This window comes from Tiliqua scincoides, chromosome 1 (assembly GCF_035046505.1).
Source record: "Tiliqua scincoides isolate rTilSci1 chromosome 1, rTilSci1.hap2, whole genome shotgun sequence".
In the NCBI taxonomy this organism is placed as follows: domain Eukaryota; kingdom Metazoa; phylum Chordata; class Lepidosauria; order Squamata; family Scincidae; genus Tiliqua; species Tiliqua scincoides.
In genome coordinates, this window is record NC_089821.1 from 5,939,687 (window position 1) to 5,965,087 (window position 25,401).

Below are 25,401 nucleotides of genomic sequence, written 5' to 3' on the forward strand. Positions count from 1 at the left end.
CGTCTCTCCTGAAACACAATGTGCTGCGCAAATTTCAAAAACATTTGGAAGATTAAACCCTAACAAGCTATAATTATATGCACTGTGCTGAGAGCAAAGATGAGCAGGAACAAAAGCGCCATTACACCTCGACAATAAAAGGAATTTAAGAACATGCGATGACTGATGAAGAAAAGCAATACGGCCAACTTCAGTTTAAAAATTATCAACAGAGTGTAATGCGTTGTCAGATAAATATGTGTTCCTTTTACAATACAACCTTTCCAGAATAATGGCATTTCGCAGGAGCAACACAAAGTCATCACTTCACATTTCTGTCGTTTGCCCAACTATATATAAGTGGCAAAGTCCTCTTCCATTTGGCACCAAGGTCAATTCTCTTGATCCACTCATCCCGCAGTAATTTGCTCCTGTGGGTATTCTATGTCATGCAGGGATTTCCACTTACACCGAAATCTTACGGCATGGATTGAGGCGTTTGTTTCTGGTGAGTGAAATAGGATTACAGCCTAAGTCTTACTGGACACAATAGCCTTACTTCTGAGTAAAATATTATCAGTATCAGTATAACACTGATAATAATAAAGTAAATAATAAAGTAATAAATAAAGTAAATAATAAAGTAATAAATAACACTATTTTCAAACACCTCTAGATATGGAGGAAAGAAGACTAGTGAAAGTGTGGGCCATTACAGTGGCATAGCTAGAGGGGGGCAAAGCACTAAGACTTGCAGAGAGCCTCACCGCAGCATGAAAGGGGCCCTTCTCCCGTCCCTTCGGAGCCGTTCCAGGTGGTGGGAGCAAAACAGAGGCATACGCTTCCGTTTTGCTCCCCCCGCTTGGAATGGCTCCAAAGAGGAGGGGCCTCTTGCATGCTGTGTTGGCGCTTCCTGCAAGACTTAGTGCTTTGTACCCCCTCTAGCTATGCACTGGACCATTAGGCACTGTTTGGAGTCCAACTTCATAGACTCCAGGAAGGAAATAGCTGTGAATGCTACAAAGAGTGGGGGCAGACTGATCACATGTAACCCCCCCCCACCCCACACACAAGACTATTGCTTCTAATGATCTTTCCTAGGAGTGGTGGATGTCCAAGGGAGCTGTTGGTGTTATATATCAGGCTCCCTGAGACCTCCTTACTCTTACATGCCTCCCTTTTGCTCAATAGTTTTCTGGAAGGGAATCAGTTCTAGAAAGGATGCGGGCCATGCGCCTGGAGTGTCACATGCAGCCATAGCAAGCTGTATATAACCTGAACATCACGTAAAGATGCCTAAAGTGCAGGCATTCCTTGGAGATAATTTATTGTAATAAAAGGTGTAGGTTCATACACAAGATTGTGGAGTCATAAGAACACAAAAGCAGCCCTGCTAGATCAGGTCAAAGGCCCATCTGTCCAGCTTCCTGTACCTCACAGTGGCCCACCAAATGCCACATATGTGGCATATCTATATGTGATATGTGAATTAGTCTATCTATATGCTAATTATATCTACCTATATGTGAATTAGTTAAGGCTGCAATCCTATGCAGGCTTACCTGGCAGTAAATCCTGTAACTCAATAAGACTTACTTCTGAGTAAATGTGTCTGGGATAGGATATTAGTGTTTCAACTGATTACTTTTCCTCAGTAAATGCATGCATATGGAGACCACTAAGCCAGAAAGGAAAAAACATGGGAATCTTGCTGGAAAAGTGCACGTACAGAGGCTGCAGGAATTTACGCACTCATCCTTATAGTTCTGTTGTCAGAGTTGGCCTTTGACATGCACCTGAAGGGAAAAAAATTAAAGAGATCTCTGATCACCAAGCTAGAACACATTTGAATGATACATAGTCCTGAAGGTTGGAGGTTGAGCACCATCTCTTCTCAAATCTGCTACCTGGTGCTGTTGTCTCTTTACATTTAATGGTGAAGTTGGCTGTATCTGTCCCATGAAATCCCCACAGGTTGCAATCCTGTGCATACATGGAAGTAAACCCTCTTGAACTCAGTGGTACTTTGTTCTGGGTATTCATGCATAGGATTACGTTCCCATAAGTTTTATGATTATTCTATTTTGTTGCCTCTACATGCCCATCCTTCATATCTACTTTGCCTATGTTGCCTCAGTTTCCTATGGACTAATCACTGTCAGTTTACCATCCTTATTCATTGTTTCCAAAAGGATCAAAGAGAATTATGAATGACCAGCAATAAGAGAATTGCATCTGTCTTTCATGCACGATGCTGTTGTGTTATGTTTTGTCATTGGAGAAAGACTGTTCATGCTGATGGTCTTATAGAGTTCTGCAGCAAGCTAATTCTCTAATTAAAAGCTCACCTTCAGCACAAAACATGTCTTTGTGAGTGTTAGACATAATGCGGAGGACGGTCAACAGCTTTTCAGCGCTGAAGTTTAATAAAATTATATATATTAATTTGAAGGCACTCTAAGGTCTTTTCAGTGACTATAAGTCCACAATAAAATACTGGTAAGACTCCAGACCTGGGTGGAGGGAGGGTGGAAAGCAGGCAGAGCATCGGTGGGACCGGTCCAGAACTGGATGGGACCCACGGAGGTCTCCTTGGCTGACTCCCACCCCCTGTGTCAGGCTAGGAAACCCAACATGGGGCTTCTTGAGTCTGCACCAGCAAAACAGCCAGTGAAATAGCTGGTACAAACTTGAGAAGCCCTCTTGAGCAGGAGACCTCTAGCCTGCTCAGGTCCAGCACAGGATTCAGCGGAAGCCGTTTAGTGTTGCCGCTCCTGTGCTGGATAGGATTGAGTGTATACACTGAGTGGTGGAAGGATTTTCAGTGGCTATCCTGGATAAGGGTCATTACCATGGACAGAGGTCAAGTAATTCTAAGGAAGACTTCTGGAGTTGAAATCTTGGCCTGAAGTTTCCATAAAAGTAAATACCTTGCAAAGATGTTGGGAAGCTTGTAATATTTTTAAAGCATATAATTTCCTATCTTTTTTGGTGTTATTATCTCGGGTTATTCTTCACACCTGAAATGAGAGAAACAGCACCTGTGCGGTAAATGCACCGAGATGAATCTCAAAGCTTCCTTTGTAGCTTGATAATAAAACAATAGATGTAAGAACAGTAGAGATTTTTGTGAGAGGTTCCAGTGTGGTTAGTTACACAATCATTTCACTATGGAACCAGTTTAAGTACAATTATTTTTGGCACAACAGAAGGGCAAATGATTCAACGAGAGAAAGTGCACAGACAAAAACAACAGATGGGACCCTTTTTTTTCTTGAATGAACAATTATATTTAATAGAATTGAATATCATAATGAGAGAGTAGTTTTATTAAAGATCAGAGTAATCTAGCATAGCTAGAGAGGGTGCAAAGCACTAAGATTTGCAGGGAGCCAATGCGCTGCATGCAAGCAGCCTCTCCCCTCCCCTTCAGAGCCATTCCAGGCTGCGAGAGCAAAACGGAGACAAATGCAGGATGGGGCATGTGGGCAGTCAAGGTGAATGCCTCCATCTTGCTCCCGCTGCCGGGAAAGGCTCCGAAGGGGAGGGGTCGCTTGCATGCTACACTATCGTTGGCAACCTTCAGTCTCGAAAGACTCTGGTATCGCGCTCTGGATGGTGGTTCTGGCACAGCATCTAGTGTGGCTGAAAAGGCCGATTCGGGAGTGACAATTCCTTCCACACTGGGAGCAAGTGCAGTCTGTCCCTGGCCTGTCTCCCTGGCTATGGGCCTTCCTTCTTTGCCTCTTTGCCTCAGACTGTTGGCCAAGTGTCTCTTCAAACTGGGAAAGGCCATGCTGCACAGCCTGCCTCCAAGCGGGCCGCTCAGAGGCCAGGGTTTCCCACCTGTTGAGGTCCACTCCTAAGGCCTTCAGATCCCTCTTGCAGATGTCCTTGTATCGCAGCTGTGGTCTACCTGTAGGGCGCTTTCCTTGCACAAGTTCTCCATAGAGGAGATCCTTTGGGACTGAGATTCCCTGAAAAGCTTAATGCTTTGCATACCCCTCTAGCTACACCACTGGATCAGTGTTAGATGGCAATGCCTGTGGATGATTGCCTGTGGGAAAAGATCTATGGGGTATAACCAATTTCTCTAACAGCAATAAAATCCCATGACATAAGATACAGGGCTTTCCAAACTATGTGTGTACATAGTGAGACACACACCATATATATAGTCCAAAGGAAGAAAGTCTCTTAGGCTCAAATCCTAACCAACTTTATGGGCGCCCATTGCCAGTGGGACGTATGCTGGCTCATGTAGTTGGGGGGGGGGGGTCAGTCATGGAAGCCTCCTCAAAAGTCCAATGTGCTGCTGGCACAAGTCCAAGTTGATCTGTTTCAGAGGATCAGACCTGGGAAGTGGGATAGGACACCAGCACTGCTGATCCCAACCCCGCTTGGGCCCAATGTCTTCTGCCATCTCAAAACCGTAGTACAGCCTAATCCTTCAGAGAATGGGGTTATCAGAATAGGGAAAAAATAGATCCCTGCCCCAACAGGATTACAGTGTGGATACAGACAAGGGGGGATGGAGGTGCAGTAAACAGAAGCAGCAGATGCAATTGCTTCTGTTCCATGCACGTAGTGTTGTTGCACTCAGGAACAGGACGACAGTGTGGTACCAATGGCTTCCCAGAAAAGGTGGGTTTTAAGAAGGCATTGGAAGGAAGAGAAACATTCCACAGTCATCCTGGGAGGCAATTCCAGGCATAGGAGGAAGCAAGAGAGAAAGGACAGGGTCGACTGAGGGAGCAGGAGACCTTCAGAGGATTGAGGGTAGTGTTGACAGTACTATTGTCAGTCTCAGTTTACTATGGCCTGAGCATGGAGGAGCAGAACGAGAGGTCAGGATTTTCCAGGCCATGTTCCTCCCTCTGCTCCACTATCTGATCTGGGTGAGTCAGTTCTGCTGTGGTTTCTGAGCAAAGACAGACAGACACCCATATGCACCTTGCAGGCTCTGGAGGTGGCAACTCGGTTGGACTGACTTGAGCATATGTGGACGATTGGCAATTTTCCCCCTGCTCAGGGCAAGACAAAGTGAATCCGACTGAGGATGGCTCAAGCTTTGTGTGCAAATTTCCAGTGGCCACTTTACCTACCACTTTATTTTGCAGAAATGCTAATTTTATTTTTTATTTTTTATTTTTGCATAGTCTTCAGTGATACGGGATGATTCCCAAACCTACATAACATAAGAACAGCCCCACTGGATCAGGCCATAGGCCCATCTAGTCCAGCTTCCTGTATCTCACAGCGGCCCACCAATTGCCCCAGGGAGCACACCAGATAACAAGAGACCTGCAAGGCTTCCTGGGAATTGTAGTTAAGAACATAAGAACAGCCCCACTGGATCAGGCCATAGGCCCATCTAGTCCAGCTTCCTGTATCTCACAGCGGCCCACCAATTGCCCCAGGGAGCACACCAGATAACAAGAGACCTGCAAGGCTTCCTGGGAATTGTAGTTAAGAACATAAGAACAGCCCCACTGGATCGGGCCACAGGCCCATCTAGTCCACCTTCCTGTATCTCACAGCGGCCCACCAAATGCCCCAGGGAGCACACCAGATAACAAGAGACCTGCAAGGCTTCCTGGGAATTGTAGTTAAGAACATAAGAACAGCCCCACTGGATCAGGCCATAGGCCCATCTAGTCCAGCTTCCTGTATCTCACAGCGGCCCACCAAATGCCCCAGGGAGCACACCAGATAACAAGAGACCTCATCCTGGTGCCCTCCCTTGCATCTGGCATTCTGACATAGCCCATTTCTAAAATCAGGAGGTTGCGCATACACATCATGGCTTGTACCCCGTAATGGATTTTTCCTCCAGAAACTTGTCCAATCCCCTTTTAAAGGCATCCAGGCCAGATGCCGTCACCACATCCTATGGCAAGGAGTTCCACAGACCAACCACACGCTGAGTAAAGAAATATTTTCTTTTGTCTGTCCTAACTCTCCCAACACTCAATTTTAGTGGATGTCCCCTGGTTCTGGTATTATGTTATTATCTGGTATTAACCTGTTGTTAGTCTTCCAGTTCCATAATGCCCTCTGGATCATTGTCTTGCTTAATTAGTGCATCCTTTCCTAATGCCTGCCTGGCTCCAGGGCCCCTTTGAACAAGGCCACTTAGCTACTCTCTGTTGTTTAAGCCTCGGCGTCCCGCTTTGTTTTTATTTTGGGGTACACAGAACTTTTGTGAGTCGATGACAGCATGCTTCGGGAGCCTCCATGCTGAGCTTGAGAACTTTCATTTCCTTACTTTTTGACTTTTGAATCCTTTTGACCCAATTCCGGTGTCTTCTCAAAAGCCCTCCTGTTTGAAAGGTTAGCGTCTCACTGCTGCAGTGCGCTCATTAAGCCGAGGAAGGCAACTCTCTGAAAAACAACATTTGGAATTAGTCGTGCAATAAGCTTGCCCCACACACAGGGAGAGGAAATATGTGCTGTGTGATACCAGGCTCATTAAAGCCTCACCTGACAGCTCCTTCAAATAACAATGGAGTGCGCGCGTAATGGCTGCTTCCCCCTTCCACTGTCCTCTCCGGCAAATCCAAGCGAGCTGTTTGTCACTATTTTTAAAAGTCATTTAAAACATGCTCATAACTCCGTAGCTCAAATGCCATATTGCTAAGTGTCTTTTTGTTTAAAAAAAAAAAATGTTCTGTATCTCTGAAGCCGCATACGCAGTGATGTACTCGTTACCATGGTAACTATATTCTTTATTGAACTGCAGAGTAAATAGCTATGCACAATATTTGAAACTTATTAGCTCATAATTTGCAGGCGTTGCCGTACCTTTCCTTCCCCCCCTCCCAGATTTGTTTTTAATTTCTAATGTAGACATCCCAGTAATTTGCGTGCCACAATGCTCTGGCTGGGTGGGGAGGGATTTCAATATCCATAGCAGCATTATTGCGAGAAATTCACCAACGTGAGAAGGAAAAGAGGACACTTAGTTCAATTATACTTTTTTTTTAAGGAAAATAACAAATGAAAGACACAGAGAATTTTGTGGAACAGAATTCCACTAAAATTGAGTGTTGGGAGAGTTAGGAGAGACAAAAGAAAATATTTCTTTACCCAGGGTAAAATTAGTCGGTGGAACTCCCTGCCACAGGATGTGGTGGTTTCTGGCCTAGATGCCTTTAAAAGGTGATCAGATAGATTTCTAGAAGTTCACCACAGGTTACAAGCCATGATGAGTAAGTACAACCTCCTAGTTTTAGAAGTAGGCTACCTCAGAATGCCAGATGTAAGGAAGAGGCAACAGGATGCAGGTCTCTTGTTGACTTGTGTGCTCCTTCAGGCATCTGGTGGGGAACTGTGAGATCCAGGAAGCTGGACTAGATGGACCTTTGATCTGATCCAGTGGGTCTCTTTTTAATCTTCTTATGTTCTTACTTCTTTTGTATTGGTTTGATGTCACACGTTCTTCATCTAGCAACGCTGCATATATCAGATATAGGTTCACCATTAGCCTAGCTTAGCGGTTCTCACACATTTCGCACTGAGACCCACTTTTTAGAATGAGAATCTGTCAGGACCCACCAGAAGTGATGTCATGACCGGAAGTGACATCATTAAGCAGGAAAATTTTTAACAATCCTAGGCTGCAATCTTACCCACACTCACCCAGAAGTAAGTTCCATTTACTATCATATACAAAATAGCATGTTAAAAGAACAGATCTGTAACATTTCCCCAAATGCAGTCACATACCATGGGAGCATCAAGTCTAATATATTAAAAATAAAATATTGAAATGAATGGGGACCCACCTGAACTTGACTCACGACCCACCTAGTGGGTCCCAACCCACAGTTTGAGAAAACACTGATGGTTCAAAGGGCCCTGTTCTATCATGGTTGATGCAGTCAACTGTTCTACTCACAGCAGCCATTCCCCCCCGCCACATAGCAAATAGGCCACCAGCATCTCAATGGGTGGTAGCCAGTATTTGATTAATTGCTGTTCAACCCTTGTTCAAAAGTTTGTGGCGGTGGTGATATTTTTGTGGCTGTTGTGTCTGACTAATAATCCATGACTGCCATGACCCAAATATGTGGCCGTCTATCCCACTGATCTAAGAATGGTATACACAGAAAACAGACCTGTCAAGTACCAGCCAACAATGAACCTCTCAGAGTGTCCCAGGATGGGGATAAAGAACAGGTGACAACTGATAGTGTCACACCCTGTTTTGGAACTAATTTGGACATACTCTGGACTCGTGGAGATTATATATCTGGACTTTCAGAAGGCGTTCAACACAGTCCCTCACCAAAGTCTGCTGAAAAAACTCCATAGTCAGGAAATGAGAGGGCAGGTCCTCTCATGGATTGAGAACTGGTTGAAGACCAGGAAACAGAGTGGGTGTCAATGGACAATTTTCACAATGGAGAGAGGTGAAAAACGGTGTGCCCCAAGGATCTGTCCTGGGACCGGTGCTTTTCAACCTCTTCATAAATGACCTGGAGACAGGGTTGAGCAGTGAGGTGGCAAAGTTTGCGGATGACACCAAACTTTTCAGAGTGGTGAAGAGCAGAAGTGATTGTGAGGAGCTCCAGAAGGATCTCTCCAGACTGACAGAATGGGCAGCAAAATGGCAGATACGTTTCAATGTCAGTAAGTGTAAAGTCATGCACATTGGGGCAAAGAATCAAAACTTCACATATAGGCTGATGGGTTCTGAGCTGTCTGTGACAGATCAGGAGAGGGATCTTGGGGTGGTGGTGGACAGGTCGATGAAAGTGTCAACCCAATGTGTGGCGGCAGTGAAGAAGGCCAGTTCTATGCTTGGGATCCTTAGAAAAGGTATTGAGAACAAAACAGCTAGTATTATAATGCCATTGTACAAATCGATGGTAAGGCCTCACCTGCAGTATTGTGTCTCGTTCTGGTCGCCGCATCTTTAAAAAGACATAGTCAAAATGAAAAAGGTGCAAAAGAGAGTGACTAAAATGATAGGCTAAAATTGCTGGGCTGGGGCACCTTCCTTATGAGGAAAGGCTATGGCGTTTGGGCCTCTTCAGCCTAGAAAAGAGACGCCTGAGATGATTGAGACATACGTGATTGAGACATACAAAATTATGCATGGGAAGGATAGAGTGGATAGAGAAATGTTCTTTTTCCTCTCACATAACACCAGAACCAGGGGACATCCACTAAAATTGAGTGTTGGGAGGGTTAGGACAGACAAAAGAAAATATTTCTTTACTCAGCGTGCGGTTGGTCTGTGGAACTCCTTGCCACAGGATGTGGTGATGGCGTCCGGCCTGGACGCCTTTAAAAGGGAATTGGACAAGTTTCTGGAGGAAAAATCCATTATGGGTCACAAGCCATGATGTGTATGTGCAACCTCCTGATTTTAGAAATGGGCTATGTCAGATGCAAGGGAGGGCCCCAGGATGCAGGTCTCTTGTTATCAGGTGTGCTCCCTGGGGCATTTGGTGGGCCACTGTGAGATGCAGGAAGCTGGACGAGATGGGCCTATGGCCTGATCCAGTGGGGCTGTTCTTATGTTCCGGATCATCAGCGTGGTGGCTTCTCGGGATTCAATGCTGGGTGGGATGGACTTTGGTCTGGCATAGTATGATAGTTGATGCCATCATTTGATGTGCTGTGCCACAGATGATCCTTCCATTGTCATGCCCACCCAGAAGTACATGAACTGGGTTTAAATGTTCTCAATGTCTAGACTTGCAGCCTTGAGAATCAGCTCCATTCTCTATCAATTCTGTAAATTAGCTTTTTGGTTATGTCTTTCCTCTGGGACTATACCTTTCCAACCTGCTTGGTCTGGTTCAGACAGGGGGTAGGTGTGCTTTCTTAGCATTTTTCTTTTCCAAACTAGGAAAAGATAGGTGAGAAGGGGACCCCTATGGTATCAAGGCCAGATAAATGATGCCCGCAAACTGGGCTCAGAGCAGTGGTACAGCGAGAGGGGATGCAAAGCACGAAGTTTTGCAGGGAGCCTCACGCAGCATACAAGCGGCCCCTCCCCTTTGGAGCCAGGGGTTTGCCTCCGTTTTGCAAAAACCACCCGCAATTGGTTCCTGGAATCTTTCAATAGATTTTGCTTATTAGAGACCAGTCCTATCCTTTTCCTTGCCATAGCATGCAGTTGTGCCAAAATGGGCTGCAGGGGGTGGGGGTTTATCAGGAGGCTTGGAAGGGAAAATATATCTCCCTTATCCCTCTGTAAGCCCCCTGCTCACCAATGGATCTCCTCATGCCTGCAGCAGCTCTGTAGCTGTTGCAAGTCTGAGGAGGCCAAGGGGGCATTTTGGTTGCTCCCGGAGGGGATAGTCAACTGCACTGGGTGCCACCTCTTCCCACAAGTCACCCTTGCTGGGAGAGGGTACCACCCCTCCCACCTCCATCACATCCCAGCCCTTCCCCATTTTGCCCTGCCTCCACCATTTGTGAGGCAAGGGGAACAGTCTTGCACCCTACTGGATGCTTTGTACAGGAAGGCAGGGCTTAGTGGCCATTGAGGAAGCCCGCCATCTTGTGACCAGTTTGGTACAGACCAGGGAGTAGGTATAGGGATGTTGGTGTGTGTCCTGAGGTAGGCGGGTCAAAGGGGGGGACAAGCACCAAACTCTAGATGCCACCTGGCTCAGGAGGCAGACTAGTAATCCCTTGGACTTGGAATGTAAAGCCAACCTCAAAAGGTTTTTGGTTTGGTGATGGTTGCCAATTGACAGCCTGAAGCTTGAAGACAGGGTTCTTGTAAGACAGTGGTTCCCAATGTGTGGTCCGCGAGACCCTGAGAGGTGGTCCGCTAGGTCTCACAAAACAAACCGAATGGCCTTTTATCACTTCCAGTGTTTTGCCAAGCAAGTGCCCCCCTACAGACCACTGAAGTGTTAGCTGCAACTATGGTGGTCCATTCTCCACCCTCTCTGGCAGTCCATGTGAGGTGTGCTCCCTTAGCAAGACATGCCTACAGGGATCACCAGAGAGGGCAGAGAATGGACTGCCCACAGCTGCTGCTGACACCTCCAGCCAAGTGCTCCCCCAAGGACTACCAAATTTAATGGTATTTTTTGTGTGCAGTGGGTTTGGGGTTTGCTTGTGGTCTATGATGATTCCCCTGGGGGCTGGGGATTAGAATAGGCCCTCAGTTTGGCTGTACTTGTCGTAAGAGGCGACTAAACAGCCACCGGGTAGATGGGACTCGTCAGCCTGGGAAGGCAGCTCATCTGAGAGAAGGAAGACTCTGATCGCAAACCTCCACTGCCTTGTGGCTACATCCAGTTATGGAAGAGGCTTCAGGAGTCAACCTCGAGGCAAAATTCGGAGCCGGAGTCCCTGAGGCAGTTCATGACTCAACACAGTCACGTTCTGGCAACTCCTGCGACGTTGCTGGAACCAACCGTATTGGTCTCTGCCTTTCCATTGGACCATTTCAGCGACGTGGAGAGGGGGGATTTGCTGCATGGGAAACAGTCTATCCTCCATACCTACTTTACCCAGGCTTCACGCACTGGAGAGGACACTCTGTTCCAGAACCACCATTCAGAGCGTGATACCATAGTCTTCCGAGACTGAAGGATGCCAACAAGATGATGATTCCACCTTTTTTCTCAGTGATCCAGGGGCTCCTAAATGTTGGGAACCACTTGCTTTAAGAGAAGGAGTTGCTTTTTGTTGCCTCCTCTCAGTTAGATGACTACAGTTAGTGGAGAGGAGTGCATTGCTGGACCTACTGCAGATTGTTTTAATTCCTGGTTGGCTTCTCAATAAATGTGGCCCAATTTTATTCCCAGTTCACTCATCTCACATTTTACTGGGTGGTCTTAGGATAATATGAAAAAGAGACAAACTCGGTGTAGATGAATTTCAGTTTGGTCTGTCAACATTTTAATTTTTCAAGGAGTTGGACATCCTTTTTTCAAAAGAGGAATGAAATGAGAAAAATGAAAGATGAAAAGTAGCCATGGTTCACTTGTCACCCCCAATTCTTTATTCAGCAAAGATAAGCACAGTGCAGGTAATGACTTGGCCACCAGTTGGCTGAATTATTCTTAGGAGAGGTAAGGAGAAGGTCAACTTAATGACTGAGGGCCCAATCCTATCCAATTTGCCAGTACCAGTGCAGCTGTACCAATGGTGTGCACACTGCAGCTTGTGGCAGGGAGGCAGTCACAGAAGCCTCCTCAAGGTATGGGAACATTTGTTCCCTTATCTCAGGGCTGCACTGTGTCTGCACCGGGGCTGGAAAGTTGGATAGGATTGGGCCCTCAGGCTGCTGCCATCTGACAGACCATTACACTGAAGCCACTCTGCACGCCATGTGACTGGGACTGGTGTAGAAGTCGGTGCGCTGCATCTTGGCTGCGACCCAGACCACATGCTTAAGTACCCTTTCAATCAATAGGACTTCAGCATGCCTCGCTGCGGGCTGGACACGTGCCAAAGACACTCCACACTGCGCACAGCTTCAAAGAGCAACACAGCGAAACATTCCACCCCACACCACTCGTTTTGTGTGATCTGAGGGGCAACAAAGTTCATAATGCCAGCTGGGTCCACAAAACACTTAGGTCAGAGTCCCTGAATTCAGGCTTTTGCTGTCATTCTTAACCTTTGCCACTGGACAAGCCCCAAGTCCCATCCGCTTGCAGGGCTGACGTCATATGTTTTGCGTTGCTGGGCTAGTACAACACTTGGCATGTCTTTCCTCACTGTTTATCTGCTGGCCCAACTCTCCGGTTGATAGTTGTTCATCATCCCACAGAAATCAATTGAAATGAGAACTCAGTGCTTAACCCATTTAGTTGGAAGACATTTCCATGGAAGCGACACCCAGTAGTCTGACACCTCGTTACAAGGGAGCTATGGAAGCAGCAGCAGTGATCTGTGCAACTGAAGTGCCAGAGTAACTTCTTTCTGAGGAATGACGCAGAGCAATCGCTTTCCTTTGCTACAGACATATCCTCCCTCCACCCCATAGCACTATATTCCTTTCTCATAAGGCCAAGTTGAGGAACAAGGGAACTGCTGTGCCTCTGTGGCTGAGCATCTCTTTGCACACAGAGAGTCCCACGTTCAATTTCCAGTATCACCTGGTAGGGCTGGGCAGTGGTGTAGTTACAAGGGGAGAGATGCAGTAGGTGCTGCAATGTGCCGTGTAAGCAGCCCCTCTCCCTCACCATCAGAACCAATCTGGGCAGTGACAGGAATGCACAGAGGTGCAGAGCACTCCTGCGCATTGCCATCACGGCCCAAAATGGCTCTGATGGCAAGTGGGAGGGGCCGTTTACATGGTACATTTCAGTGCTTGCAGCACTTACTGCGTCACTTCCCCTGTAGCTACGCCACTGGGGCTGGGAAAGACCCCCATCTGAATTCCTGGAGCTCTGCCAGCCAAAGCACACAACCCTGAGCAAGATGGACTCAGGGGTCTGACTCAGTATGAGGTAAAGACCTTTAATACCGCTCTTACTCTATAAAGTCTCAGGTGGGTCGGCACAACTTGTGGCTCCCCAAGCTACCGTATTTTTCGCTCCATAAGACGCACCTGACCATAAGATGTACCTATTTTTAGAGGAGGAAAACAGGAAAAAAAATATTCTGAATCAAATAGTGTAATAAAATATTTAATAAACTATAACAGAATAACATTTGAACCATCCCCCCCTTCTTAGGGTGAATGGGATCATAAACTGGCATGAAGATCCCTCCCTTTATTAGGGTGAATGGGATCATAAACTGGCATGAAGATCCCCCCCTTCATTAAGGTTCCTAACGTGCACTCTTTTTTGCAGTATTCACTCCATAAGACGCATACACTTCCCCCCCCCACTTTTTGGGGGGGAAAAAGTGCGTCTTATGGAGTGAAAAATGTGGTAAGTGAAACCAATGAAGCATATATTATGCCCAGGCAGCATACATGTCAGTCCCCTGCCCTCCAGGTGACACATTTTGCAGTGTCCTGTCTAGGGTACCCCTCCACACCCTTGCCTTGATACTCCAGAAATGACTAGTTTTCTGACCATACAACCCATGTGACTTGTGAGATCCATTGTGGCAAATGTGTGCATGAAAACGGAGGCAACAATTGCTCAGTAGCGAAGGTGCTCAAATGCGCTGTTTCTTAGATGCTGTTTCTGTTGAGGAATCCTGTGGCATGGATTCACTGACTGATCTTGGCCTAGTCACTTTATCACCATGGCTCAGTATTCCTCTGGTTCCAAAATTCCTTGGAAGTTTTCTTGAGCAGAAAGCGGTTTTCTTGTGTGTGTGCTATAAAAATCCAGATTTGATAGAGTGAGCTATTAAGCATTGATAACTAAAACTGTGAGCCCGAGGAAAAAAAAATATACTTGGCAGTAAACAACATTTAAATTTTGTTAGACTTATTTGCAAGAAAATGTGTGTAGGATTGAAGTGCCCATCTTACTGAAGTCAAGAGGAGCCTTCATCAGGATCAGATTGTACTTGATGTATGAAAAGTCTCGTCTGGGGAATGCAGCTAGTCCATCAAACAAGCGTCTCTGCATCGGGGGCAAATTCTTGATGGTGATGATGCCAAAAAACCAAGACAAAAATACTGGCATACCAAATCCAAGCCTTTTACACAAAAGTTCTGTAGGTTTCAGTTGATCTAGGATAACCAGAACATTAAACCGGAATTGATGCCTATTTGATACACTCAAGTCAACACTCAAGTTTTTTCTAAGCAGGTGCCAATCAAAATCAATTACATTTCATTTATTGCCCCCCTGGGGGCACAACCACTTGGCAAAGGGATGGTGATGGCCCTGTCCTCAACCCTGGCCAGGAAATGAGATACCTGCCCATCCCACTGAGTGGATCAATGTAGCCATATAGGGACAACCCACACAGCTCACAGGTGACCTGAGAAGTGTCCCCATTGGCCATAGTGATAGAAATATGACATCCTGATGTTCCAGGGTGGGGGAAATGGAGCATGATGGAGAGGACATGTGCATTGTATAGCAAGGTTGGTAATGCAAGAGCCAGGCGTGTAACTGAGAGCCACAAAAATCAGTGTGAGTTTTGGCATCAGTAATCTGGTGGATACATCATACAGGTTAGCGAAGTTGGGCATGCATTGTCGCCTACCAGATGGTTTTCTGGTGGTAAAATGGAGAGCTTGTTCATTCAACCATTTGGGCATATCGAAGCCACCGGGAAAGTGTTGGTTCTCAGATGGTGGCATGCCCAGAATTCTCTGCTTAGCTTCTGAGATCATGGTATAAGCCTACAGCACCCGGTATTCCCAGGCGGTCTCCCATCCAAGTACTAACCAGGCCTGACCCTGCTTAGCTTCCAAGATCATGGTATAAGCCTACAGCAGCCGGTATTCCCAGGCGGTCTCCCATCCAAGTACTAACCAGGCCTGACTCTGCTTAGCTTCTGAGATCATGGTATAAGCCTACAGCACCCGGTATTCCCAGGCGGTCTCCCATCCAAGTACTAACCAGGCCTGACCCTGCTTAGCTTCCAAGATCATGGTATAAGCCTACAGCACCCGGTATTCCCAGGCGGTCTCCCATCCAAGTACTAACCAGGCCTGACCCTGCTTAGCTTCCGAGATCAGATGAGATCAGGCATGTGCAGGGTAACAGTTGCTGCTCATGAAAATAACCAGTAAACTTTTAGATTGAGGAAATGGAGTCGCTTACAGAACTTTGGCCCTATAAATTAAACTGGGCGCATAGAATGTGGCTTGAGTAAAGATTTCTGTGGCATACTTTTTCAATGCATTTGGCTTGAAAGATATATTCAACAAAATTGGAAACAGCTGTGCTAGAATCTACTTTCTCTTCCATTTATAGTTTTGCAGCCCAATATTAACTTCATCCTTTTCGTATGAAACTACATTCCTCCTCCCCGCATCCAGATGTTTACAGAGTTCTTAAATAATCTTCAGCAAAATTGCCAAAAGCAACAAAAAGTCTGAACATGGAAATTCAACATATTGTTTCACACTCATCATGGCCTTTTCTGCATTAATGCCAATCCTCATCAGATTTCAGATGTACTGTGCTTGACACAACTACAAAATAGTACTCTGAGTCATCACTCATTCTGGGCTGGACCTTTTTAAAGTTATTTTTCATCAGATGCTTTCTGAAGTTCTAAAAATGGCTCCTGGATTTCTTTGCAGACTTCACTGTACACTCAAATGGACTGATTATCATGCCACTTCATATTAATTTGGACCATCCAGCAAGGTTCTTTTGCCCTTATTTAAGGCATGCATTTAACTACTGTATTATGCAAAACAAGCATTAAATGCAAGCACATGCTTCTTCAGAATGGCTGTTTTTTTTAATAGACAGGAGAATACACTGAAAAGTTCTACTTGAGACACTTGTACAACCAAGACTGCAATCTAGAATCTCAGAAAACTGTGACTGTGATTGCACTAATAATAATAATATACAGTATTTATATACCGCCTTTCTTGGTCTTTATTCAAGACTTTATTCAAGGCAGTTTACACAGGCAGGCTTATTAAATCCACGCAGGGATTTTTACAAATTGAAAGAAGGTTCTCTCTTTCAAGAACCACCACATTCAAGCTGTTACACTCCGATCTGGTTTAACATTCTGGCCTCCATCCTCCCATGCTCCGAGCAGATGGAACAGCTCAGCTGCAGCTTGCCAGCTGCTTCAAGGTCGCACAGTGCCGGTGGCCTCGAACTGGCGACCTTGTGGATGTTAATCTTCAGGCAAATGGAGGCTCTACTCTCTAGACCAGACCTCCTGCCCACTATTCATTACCAATTCAGTGCCCAATAGTGGGCACTATTCCTGCCCACTATTCATTACCAATAGTATGCACAAAGCTATGCAGTGGCAATCCTGGTCCCTGTGCCGCAGAATGCTGCCCCCCCCCCAGTTAAGTACCCCCCACTGGGGGCCTCAGAGGGCCAGAGGAATAATAATAATAATAACTCGGTATTTATATAACGCCTTTCTGGTCATCGGATCACTGACTTTATTCAAGGCGGTTTACATAGGCAGGCGTTTCTAAATCCCTCAAGGGGATTTTTACAAAAATAGAGGTTCTTCTCTCTTTCAAGAACAAACAACATTTCAGAATGGATCTTCCTGGTTTGGTCTCACTTCTGGCCTCCAGTTCTCCCACACAGGCTGACAAGCAGCTCCATCTCTCACATGGAGGGCAGCCAAGACGCTTCTTGCTCACCCCAAGAGCAGGTGGAATCACTCAGCTTGGCTTGTCAGCTGATTCAAGGTCTCGCCATTCTCAGCCCTTCAGGGAGCTGCCAGTGTCCTCGAACTGGCGACCTTCTGATGTTATCTTCGGGCTAACAGAGGCTCTACCCTCTAGACCAGACCTTCTGCCTACATGGCAGCAGTATATGGCCTCCCCTGGCCCTCTGAAGGCCTTTAATGTCATTTCCAGATTTGGGGGGGAAACTGGAAATGAACTGTAAAAGCCCTTCAGAGGCCTCAAAGTCCTTCAGAGAACCAGGAAGGCCGTGCATGGTCTCCGCAACCCTCTGGAGACCTTCTGAGGCCTTCAGAGGGCCTTTAAGACCCACTTCCGGTTTTTGGCGAAAACCAGAAGTAACCTTTTAAGGCCCTTAGAAAACCTTTTGAGGGCCTTCAAAAATCCTTCTAAGCACCTTAAATGTCACTTCCAGTTTTTGCCGAAAACCAGAGGTGGGAGTTAAAGGCCCTCCAGAGGCTTCAAAAGGCCACGGAGGTTCCTGACACCACAAAGGGGGCTAGGAAGGTGACAGGGGGCAGCAAGGAAGGCACCACTTCCTCTACTGGCATGGCGCCCAGGGCATTTGAGCCCCTTGGCCCCCCCCAGGTACACCATTGAAGGTATGTCTGCTCTTCAGATCTATTGAGATATAACAATATCTGTGGTCCAGCAAATTGTGAACACATTGTTTGTGATCTATTGTCACCTTGAGTCCCCTTTGGTGTGAAAGGCAGGATAAAAATCGTATTGAATGAATGAATGAATGAATTAATGAATGAACCTGTTGGATATAGCTTACATTGTAAACTCTGTGTGCCCACGCACCCATGGTTTGTGTCCCAAACTATGATCGACGGATTCCACAAAAAATTGACAGTGGAAGTCTGCAAACGGTAGGTGAGGGGTAATTCCTTCTTTTTTAAAGCTTCCCCACATAAAAGGTCTCTCTACACATAAAATTATCAGTTCTAAATACTGCAGAGAGTTATTGACAACCGATACTTTGTGAGGAAAAAGTTCAGTACTTAATGTAAGACACTGCCCCATTTTGAGAGAGCGGCCTACCTCTGCATGGGAACAAGAAGAAGCATTTGCAAAGATCCCAGTAAATTATTTGCAAAGAAGCATTTGCAATGATCCCAGTAAATTATTACTGTGCCAGCAATTATGATGCAACAGTTTAGATCTATCTATCTATCTATCTATCTATCTATCTATCTATCTATCTATCTATCTATCTATTGACTGACTGACAGACCGACAGACCGACCGACCGACCGACCAACCGACCGACCAATTGATTGATTGATTGATTGATTGATTGATTGATTGATTGATCTGGCTACCTTTAATCTATGGCAGTAGGTTGAAGAAGCTACCTTAAAGGTTATCAGGTTTTATATACAGGTGCCAACTACAAAATGCCAACTTTAATCTACCATTCAACAAAATGAAGCACTTTTGATTTTCCAATATTGGATTGACAGACAATTGAGGGCATTCAGTTGAGGGCTCAGTTGAAATAATTATATTCTTCTTAGAACATAAGAAGAGCCCCACTGGATCAGGCCAAAGCCCCATTTAGTCCAGCTTCTTGTATCTCACAGTGGCCCACCAAATGCCCCAGGGAGCACAAAAGGCAGCAAGACACAATCTGCATCCTGGTGCCCTCCCAGATCTCAGTCCTATCCCCCGCCAGGCCAGCCCAGCCCAATTCTGTGGGCTGGGGATTGGGGAACCAGACAGCCCAGGAGTAAATAACATTTTTTTGGTTTGTTTCTTCTCAGTAGGCTGCCTGGTGTCCGGTGAATCTCCTCGAACCTACTCTAATTTTTTAGCTGGCATAAGTCTAAGGAGGATTATGAGGCATGGACCAGGAAGGGGTCCCACACATGCTGGTGCCACTGAAGTTAACCTTTGAACCGCCCCCACCCGGCCTGCTCCCTACCTCAATCTGCCCACAATCCTTGCCCAAACCACTCCTGCTGCTAACTTACTAGCGACAGCGAAGGATGGCAGAGGTTTTGCAGGTTGGTTGAACCCGCATGTAGCCTTCAGCTGTTCCCAAAGAACAGCATGTCTGTCCCACAGAACAGCAGAGCAATTTTCATTCTGTCGGCCCTGGATTTACAGTGGTGGGTTGTAAGATCCACCACTGTAAGGCCAGCATAGGATTGAACAATGAGTCTACTACTGAAATCATAGTAGGCAACCTTCAGTCTCGAAAGACTATAGTATCGCACTCTGAATGGTGGTTCTGGCACAGCGTCTAGTGTGCCTGAAAAGGCCAATTTGGGAGTGACAATCCCTTCCACACTGGGAGCAAGTGCAGTCTGTCCCTGGTCTGTCTCCCTGGCTGTGGGCCTTCCTTCTTTGCCTCTTAGCCTCAGACTGTTGGCAAAGTGTCTCTTCAAACTGGGAAAGGCCATGCTGCACAGCCTGCCTCCAAGCGGGCCGCTCAGAGGCCAGGGTTTCCCACTTGTTGAGGTCCATCCCTAAGGCCTTCAGATCCCTCTTGCAGATGTCCTTGTATCGCAGCTGTGGTCTACCTGTAGGGCGCTTTCCTTGCACGAGTTCTCCATAGAGGAGATCCTTTGGGATCCGGCCATCATCCATTCTCACAACATGACCGAGCCAATGCTGAAATCTGTTTCAGCAGTGATTTCAGTACAACGGTACTAAAATAAATGGCTTGGTGTTGGCTGGTTTGTGACCTCAGGATGTTTTGTTGGGCTTGTTCTGGTGAGCTTTTGAGTGCTACAAAGAACTTAGCCATGTTTTCCACTTATTTTGACAAAATGCCTTTGTGATATACTAGAATCACCCAGTGACATAGCTAGAGGGAGTGCAAAGCACTAAGTTATTCAGGGAGCCTCACCGCAGCATGCAAGCAGCCCCTCCTAGGCCTCTGTTTTGGTCCCCCTGCCTGGAATGGCTCCAAAGTGGAGGGGACTCTTGCACACTGCAGTGAAACTCTCTGAAAAACTTAGTGCTTTGCACCCCCCTCTAACTATGCCATTGATTGTTCTCTCTCTGATTTTAACTAAATTTTCCCCCCTTGGATACAAAACAAATACACTGTTTTTTTGCATGAGCTTTCTTGGTTATAAATAAACCTCTTACCTGACATATGATAGCTGCCTAAAATCATTTCATCAGGACTTTATTTTTACTTTTTTTTAATAAATAGGATGTGGTATGTAAAATCCCAGTTCTCTTAGTAATAAAAACAAGAACCAAGTAGATAAACAATGAAATTGAGAAGCTTGGTATGAAGTCCGACCACATGGAGCACAATGAAGTATTTTGAATGGGACTGACAGCAGTGTTTGAGAAATAACACAGGAGAAACATTATCCTAGAGCTGGAGACTCTAAGAGCTGCGAGGCACTTCCCAGTCTAATACTACTGAAATATTACTCCAAGGGTGACTTCAGATGACATTTTCCCCCAACTGGGACATGACATTTCAATCACCTTGCCATGGAGCTCCACTTGGTTTTTGGTCTTCTACAATTTGTTCAGATCCCAAAAATCACAAATCCAGCAACCACAACTCTGTAGTTGTTCTGAAGTCATGTTGTCCTGGAGTATAACTGCATGGTTAAGAACAGGATGCAAAAACATAAGACCAATGGCCCATCTAGTCTAGCTTCCTGCATCTCACAGTGGCCCAAGAGATACCTCAGGGAGTACAAGACAACAACAGCAACTGTTACCCTGCACGTGCCTGATCTTGGAAGCTAAGCAGAGTCAGGCCTGGTTAGTATTTGGATGGGAGACCGCCTGGGAATACCGGGTGCTGTAGGCTTATACCATAGTCTTTCGAGACTGAAGGTTGCCAACCAACAAGAGACCTGCATCCTGTTGTCACTCCTTTGCACCTGGCCTTCTGAGGTAGCATGTTTCTCAAACCAGGAGGTTGCACGTACCCATCATGGCTTGTTAACTGTGATGGACGTTTCCTCCATAAAATTGTCCAATTGCCCCTTTAAAGGTATTCAGACCAGGTGCCATCACGACATCCTGTGAAAAGTTCCACAGATTAATTACACATCCACAGACTAATTACACTCAAAAGATATATTTTCTTACTCTCCCATCACTCAATTTTAGTGGGTGTCCCCTGGTTCTGGTGTTGTGTGAGAGGGAAAAGAGCATCTCTCTATCCACTCTGTCCATCCCCTGCATAATTTTGTATGTCTCAATTTTGTCCGCCCTCAGGTGTTTCTTTTCTAGACTGAAGAGCCCCCAAAACTGCAGCCTTTCCTCATAAGGGAGGTGCCCCAGCCCAGTAATCATTTTGGTCGCTCTCTTCTGCACCTTCTCCAGTTTCACTTTGTCCTTTTTGAGATGTGGCAACTAGCACCATATGCAATAGTCCAAGTGTACCATTGATTTGTACAATGGCATAATAAATCCATTTTATTCTCAATCCCTTTTTTTTAATCAGTCTCCAGCATCCACAAGGATGTCCTCCCAGGGTCAAATTAAATGTGTCCATGTGCACATAAATTAACCTCTTGGTTTGTGTTTTATTTTCTAAATAGTATGAAGGGAAAACAAAGCATAAACCAAAGCTCTGGCAAGCGTTGGCGAAGCCTGAGTATTTTGTCCTTGCTATATGCAGCAACTGTTACCCTGCACATGCCTGATCTCATCTGATCTCGGAAGCTAAGCAGAGTCAGGCCTGGTTAGTACTTGGATGGGAGACCGCCTGGGAATACCAGGTGCTGTAGGCTTATACCATAGTCTTTCAAGACTGAAGGTTGCCAACCAGGATATTCTGATCATGCCTCCCCCCTCCGTATATTGTTTAAATTTTTAAGTTGGATTGAAAGCCAATTGAAATCTTCTTTTTTTTAAGAATCTTGTATAAGGGGGCCACAACTGGGATTGGATGGGAGACCGCCTGGGAGTACCCATGGAGATAAAACACTAAAGCCCCCTCCCCTTAAACTTTGGGCTTGTTTTATTGCTCTCTTCCCAGAAATATTTGTTAAAACAAAACAGAGAAAGTTAACTGACTTGTTTAGAGTCACATCTAATTTGATGTGGTGATGGTAGAAACCTACCTCATAGCAAATGAAATGGTTATATGCACCTAAACTTACTCAGTGGCGTAGCTAGAGGGGGTGCAAAGCACTAAGTTTTCCAGGCCCTGAATGCACCATGCAAGCACCCCTCCCCTTCGAGGTCATTTGGAGTCAGGCGGTAAAACGAATGCCAGGTGCATATGCCTCCATTTTGCTTCCAATGCCTGGAATGGCTCTGAAGGGGGAGGGGCCGCTTACAAGGTGCGTTCATACACCTTCAAAGTTAGTGCTTTGCACCCCCATCTAGCTATGCCACTGAACTTACTTTTATCGGATATATCATACTCCAAGAGCCAAACAAGGTGATATAGCAGAGGATCTGTGTTTTGGAACAGCCAAAATGCCATTCGTATTTCAAGTAGAGACATTCCCCACCTTTTTTGCCCTACAGCCTCATTCCCCCAACACTCACCTCATTGAAAATTAGCGCATGTGCAGGCTTGGAAGGGAGTGGCAGGCAGGTGATTTGAACATCCTAGGTAAGACTATAAGGGGAATCATGTCTTCTTTGTATATTCTTCTTAGTGGGGAATATAAATAGTCTGAAAGTGAAGTACCGATTTCTACTGACTTGGCAAGGATCTCACAATAAATAACTTTGAATGAGGTGACAATTTTCCTATCAATTGAAATGGTAGCAAAATTACAGTAACAAAGTCAACCTGGCAGAATTGTACAAAATATCTATAATGTATTACAAAACATAACCCTTTATTGACAGAGAATTTATGCTTAACACAGTACATAAATGAATCTTTTATTTCCCCCCCCCCCCAGTGAAAATGAATGTAACTAAGGATGCCCACATCAGCCATAAGAAGAGGTGTTTGAAAACGGTGTTATTTATTTTACTCAGAAGTAAGCCCATTGTGTGCAGTAAGACTCAGGCTACAATCCTATCTACATTTTCCTGTGATTAAACCCCACTGACTATAATGGGACTTACTTCTGAGTAGACATGGCTAGGATTGGGCTCTTAGGCTGTAAACCTATCTTACTCACTGGAAAGAAACATATCTAGCCATAAGAGACAAAGGAATGGATCTGGAGACATTTTTCTAGAAACCTGTGGCTATACAGTCCACCTGTTTTATATCTGTGAGGGATCTGTTCCAGGATATACCCCCTGTTAGTTGGTATCCTTCAGTCTCGGAAGACTATGGTATTGCGCTCTGAATGGTGGTTCTGGAACAGAGTGTCCTCTCCAGTGCGCAAAGCCTGGGTAAAGTAGGTATGGAGGATAGGCTGTTACACATGCAGCAAATCCCCCCTCTCCACATCACTGAAATGGTCCAATGGAAAGGCAGAGGCCAATATGGTTGGTTCCAGCGGCGTCGCAGGAGTTGCCAGAACGTGACTGTGTTCAGCCATGAACTGCCTCAGGGACTCCGGCTCCGGATTTTGTCTCGAGGTTGACTCCTGAAGCCTCTTCCATAACTGGATGTAGCCACAAGGCAGTGGAGGTTTAGGATCAGAGTTTTCCTTCTCTCAGATGAGCTGCCTTCCCAGGCTGACGAGCCCCATCAGACACATGAATCCATGGACATGCAAATCCAGGGCCACTTCTAGTTTGATGAGCAAACCCAGAAGTGGCTTTCTGAGGCCTTCAGCAGGCCTTCTGAATCCCGCAGGTGCCTTCAGGAGCCTAAGAACACCACTTCAGGTTTGACTAACAAACGGGAAGTGGCTTTCCCCTGATATCCACAGAATAGGCCCTCAGTTTGGCTGTACTTGTTGTTAAGAGGCAACTAAACAGTCACCGGGTAGATGGGACTCGTCAGCCTGGGAAGGCAGCTCATCTGAGAGAAGGAAAACTCTGATCGCAAACCTCCACTGCCTTGTGGCTACATCCAGTTATGGAAAAGGCTTCAGGAGTCAACCTCGAGGCAAAATCCGGAGCCAGAGTCCCTGAGGCAGTTCATGGCTGAACACAGTCACGTTCTGGCAACTCCTGTGATGCCGCTGGAACCAACCGTATTGGCTTCTGCCTTTCCGTTGGACCATTTCAGCGATGTGGAGAGGGGGGATTTGCCGCATGGGTAACAGTCTATCCTCCGTATCTACTTTACCTAGGCTTCGTGCACTGGAGAAGGCACTGTTTCAGGACCACTATTCAGAGTGCGATACCATAGTCCTCCGAGACTGAAGGATGCCAACAACACAACATGCCGGAACCACAGATACCAGGGGTACACTGTCATCTAGCAAAAAATGACACACTTGTAAGCTCCACTGATTTTCATTGGAAAGATTGAAAGAGGTGTGTCACTCTTCCACTGAATCTTCTCTTTTGATATATTGAAAATAACTGCATAGCAGAAACAGCCAGAACTACCTCTAAGATCACCGGAGAGGGCAACTCCATTGGGAGCCCACCTGGGAAGAGTGACTACCTACAGAAGCTTCACCTCAAATGTGAACATGAAATAGCCATATATCCTTCCTTGGTTCACCCTTGCTTCCACTTCTCTCCCATTCCTCTGTTGTCTCCACAGGTCTCTTTTCGGATTGTCTGTCAGCTTGAGACACGAAAGGTCTTGTTTCTTTCTTACGTAGATCACTTGGAAAGCTTTTTGTTGAAAAAAAAAAACAGTCTAGAAATCAATAAAGCCCCAATCCTAATGAAGTGGCAAGCCAGAAGAGCGCACGCTCTGTCGGCAAGCTAGGTCTTCATGCTGTCACAAAAGCACTGTAAAGCACTTTGCAATGGTGCAAAGGTGAGGAACACCACAGGTAGCACACGGAAGGCTGCAGCGTGGCATAGCTGCATCAGTGGAGGTGGGATTGAGCTGTAAGTGGTTGGAAAAAAAACAAAATAATAATGAGAAAGTTGTATGCTTTCTCAAGATTTTTTTTCTGCTTTATATGAAAACTGATGTTTCAATGTGCAAGTCAGTTGCAAGCCTCCCCCTTCTGAAATTCATTGCTCTCCAAGCAGATATTGTGAAACCTAATCCTACACATGCAATCTGTGTTCAGTGAGGTTTATTCCTATTCCAGATGCATCCAGAAGGTCCTAGGAGGCCCTCCAAACATAGGCTCAGCACCCAAGGATACTGAAATCTGCAGGTACCAAGCCCATGAGTAGGGCCCACTGTA

At 45.9% G+C, this 25,401-nt stretch overlaps 2 pseudogenes; one reads left to right on the top strand and one right to left on the bottom strand.

The window, feature by feature from the left end:
- Positions 1 to 15,481: 15,481 nt before the first annotated feature.
- On the bottom strand, positions 15,482 to 15,601 carry LOC136638173 (5S ribosomal RNA; annotated as a pseudogene).
- Positions 15,602 to 21,828: 6,227 nt separating this feature from the next.
- Positions 21,829 to 21,948, top strand: LOC136638127 (5S ribosomal RNA; annotated as a pseudogene).
- The last annotated feature ends 3,453 nt before the right edge of the window (positions 21,949 to 25,401 follow it).